The sequence below is a fragment of the Octopus bimaculoides genome, chromosome 12, assembly GCF_001194135.2.
Source record: "Octopus bimaculoides isolate UCB-OBI-ISO-001 chromosome 12, ASM119413v2, whole genome shotgun sequence".
NCBI lineage: Eukaryota > Metazoa > Mollusca > Cephalopoda > Octopoda > Octopodidae > Octopus > Octopus bimaculoides.
The window spans coordinates 56,647,181-56,651,447 of NC_068992.1; the positions used below are offsets into that span (position 1 = coordinate 56,647,181).

The 4,267-nt window shown below is 33.7% G+C and overlaps 1 protein-coding gene across 1 annotated transcript in view; it reads left to right on the forward strand.

Moving 5' to 3' along the window:
* The window catches only part of LOC106884394 (metabotropic glutamate receptor 3), a 498,339-nt gene that overhangs the window by 138,784 nt on the left and 355,288 nt on the right, over window positions 1-4,267 (forward strand). The window lies entirely within an intron of this gene.

Genomic DNA, 4,267 nt, shown 5'->3' on the forward strand with positions numbered 1-4,267 from the left:
TATATATATATATATATATATGTGTGTGTGTGTGTGTGTGTGTGTGTGTATGTCTATACGTATATAAAATAAGGCGGTGAGCTGGCAGGATCGTTAGCACGCCGAGCAAAATGCTTAGCACTATTTCGTCAGTTGCTACGTTCTGAGTTCAAAATCTGCCGAGGTTGACTTTACTGTACACCCTTTCAGGGTCGATAAATTAAGTGCCAGTGAAACACTGGGGTCGATGTAATCGACTAGTCCCCTACCCCAAATTTCAGGCCTTGTGCTTACAGTAGAAAAAAGATATACGTATATAAATACATATATGTATATGTGTAAGAGTGTATATATATATATATATATATATATATATATATATATATATATATATATATATATATATATATGTATGTGTCTGAGTGTCTGTATATATAATATATATGTATACGTATATATGCATATCTCTAAGAATATACATATATGTGTATATATATGTATCTATGTATATATGCATACATTCATACACTAAAACATGCATACGCACACATACACAACTATATTGTTGATATACTACACCTAGACACACATGAATGCCATATCTCAGCAGTATTGTTTACAGCGATATATCACAAGTATAAAACAACCATATATCTCATAGATCTTAATATTTATGAATAGTAATATATCTTTGGTATATGTACTACAATAATACAACCGACCTAACTACATAACAATCGTATCTTAATATATACTAATATCCCTGAACGTTATATATATATACGTAGAGGTTCATTGAGCATCTTGACTGGATGGGAAAGACGATATATACACGGATACATTGTAACTCTGTAAACTATGACGTATTGTAACATTATACATGATAGTGATATTTCCGATGCCTGTACAAAATCGCAGAATATTTCAACCACCCATAGATCCGTTTTAAATAAACAGTGAAAATATGCCAGTGGTATATCTCACCAATGTATATATAAACAATGATACCAGCAAACCTAACTACATTACAATGATATTTCTCACCTCGATACATAATGATATATTGCACACAAATATATAACAAGGATGTAGCACATAAAGGCACCGTTTGCAAGTGTGTAAGGCACTTTAATTTAGGCAATATAAGTAAAAAATAAATGGAATTAAACAAAACTAATTTTTCATTAGTTCAGTTGTCAAAAGTTTTCATGTTTTTCGAACAAATTTCATATGATTAACGTAATTTTTGTATGTCTTCTCCAATTGCATGACTATACAGTTTAGCCAATGAAACATGGAAACTGGTATCATATGTTGATAAAACTGGAAACATATTTCTCCGCTTATTTCCCAGAAATGTTCTCTTCTGTTTTAACACACACACACATGTACATATATATTTATCTATATATATGTTACATCTAACTACCCCTGTCTCTGTCTGTCTCTCTTTCTCCACACATAAACACGCACACACGTATGCACACCCGCACACGGAGACACACATATCACAACAAATCATTTCTACATACACAAACAGTTGTTAACCTGCCGGTTTGTCACGGAGTCAATGTGTCACTTTTGTTTACGAGTTTCGAATCCGTTATTTAATTAGGGTTTTATAGATTTCGTGTAAAACGAACATTTGCCAATACACATAAATACATAATTAAATTAGTTATAAAACCTAAATGTCTTGTCTAAATAAAAATAATAAAACACGGCAGGAACTCGTAAGCATGATAATTAAATGCAATGGATCATATGGTAAAAAGATATTGACCAAAAAAAAATCACGAGATAGCAGGCACAACAGTCCTGCATAATGATAGTTTATCAGTTATGGGTTTAATAAAATTGTAAGTTATGACATGAACACTTCGTTAAAAATATGATTTTGTTGATATGTTTACCTCACAACCAAACATGTTGGGAAGTAATGTAAATCATATGAGGTTCTGGAATAATTCCTGTCTGTACTGAGAGAAAAGAATTGTCGTATTAGAAATAAAGTATATTTTGAGAAAATTATTACATAAATCTAAGGAAAATATAAACAGAAATATTATTCTGATTGCGTGGTTGTAGTTATTATTTTCTCTTTCATAGTGTCTATAAAATTGTGTGATAATTTTCCTCATATAATTACTGTAAGCATTGGACCACTCGAGTAAAAGTGTTTATTTCATGGAATTCGTCTTGGTTCGTTCTTAATTCCCAGCGCCTTGAGGAATTTCATTTTTTGTCAATGGTTACGAATATGTTAATTTTTTTATGTAACATTTAAATCGAAACCAATATTTTTACCGGTACAAATAATAAACATTAATCCATAAAGAGTGAAATGGGTTCGAATCCATAATACCTCAGAAAGTGGCAGCCGTACGAGAGACAAAACAGTCTGTGAATGAAAGACAGAGGCTTCTCTGTTATCGCTCTGGCCACTAGGAATGACAGTTATTCTAAATTCAACTCGGTTCTACCATTTTAGAAATGGGCACGTAGGATAATTATCTGATTGAACACAGTTATAATGTGTTTGTCGAGCGAATGAGGGAAATCCACAAATCTAATACTTTTTTTTCAATTAATCCATACCTGGGTCATTTTCGAAGACGGTAGGGTTGGAAATCGAGTATCAATAAGATAGCAACAATACCAGTACGATCGACCACAAACCGGTTATTTCTATGAAACACAGTGTAGGAGAAAATATACGCTCTACCTTTTATCTTTTTATTGTTTTAATCATTGGACAGAGGCCGCTTCAGGAGGCCGCTTTGATAGATTTAGTCAGGCAAATCGCTCTTCCTTTATTAAAAACCTGGTACATATACTATCGTATCATTTGTTGAACCTCTAAGTTAAGTAAAGTAAATAAACCAACATTTGTTGTCAATTGCTGCGTGGGTCTCTCACACAGACACACATACACACACACACACACATATGTACATATAAGCGTGGTTTCCCTGTAGTTTCCGTCTACCAAATTTACTCACATGGTATCGGGCAGTTAATCCCATAGTAGAAAACACATGCGGAAAGTTCAAGTGTACACTGGACGTTATATTGTTGCAAAGCGAACCCTTTTGGATATTTTAAAATTTGCACTATATATTTTTAAGCACAATTTATTGAGCTGTAATAGAATGGAAATTTATTTTGACAAGTAACAGTTGCTAATTTCAAACTAGATTTATTTATTAGATCAAATACATTCTAAAATAAACTGACAATAAATAATGAAGTAATGAATATTATTTAAATACTTATTTGTAATAGTTGATATAATTTAGTGAATTACAGATGACATCTGGATATATTTTGATTTACTATTAGATATTGTGTGATTAGACGGTTTGTGCAAAATTATGTGTAATTACGTCAAATGTTATTGTCTGAGATTTTGTTTCATCCGTTCTCTTTTACTTGTTTCAGTCAAGAGACTGCGGCCATGCTGGGGCATCGCTTTGCAGAATTTTTAGTCGAATGAATCAGTCTAAGTATTTTTTAAAGACTGCTACGTGTATTCCTTCTATCAGTCTCTTTTGTTGAACGGCTGTGTTACAGTGTGTAATCATACCAACATCAATCGTCAAGCGGCGATGGGGCCACAAACACAGACTCAAACACACACACACACACACACACACACACACACACCACACACACACACACACACACACACACACACACATATGTACACGACTAACTCTTTTCAGTTTCCGTCAATCAAATCCAATCACAAGGCTATAGTAGAAGACACCTGGCCAAATACCACATAGCTGGACTGAACCTAGAACCATGTGGTAAGCTTCTTGCCATACAGCTGCGCTTGAGCCTTTTGTTTTCCTACGCACTAAAATTTATATATACGCATCTCATTAATGAGTAGAAATGTATTGTTAATAGATTTCAAGACTCTGTTACCAGTTGTTATGCCTTCCATCAAAAGTCAATTGTTTGACTGAAAAAATTTCGAATCTAGCTAGATTTATTTTCGTCAGTTTTCTACCTGCTGGAAGTCTTATTACCTACCGTTCTTCATAACTAGAATTATGTGGTTTTACAAACGCTTTTGATTTGATATACATAGGCGTAGGAGTGGCTGTGTGGTAAGTAGCTTGCTTACCAACCACATGGTTCCGGGTTCAGTCCCACTGCATGGCACCTTGGGCATGTGTCTTCTACTATAGCCTCGAGACAACCAAAGCCTTGTGAGTGGATTTGGTAGACAGAAACTGAAATAAGCCCGTCGTATATATGTATATGTATATATATATAT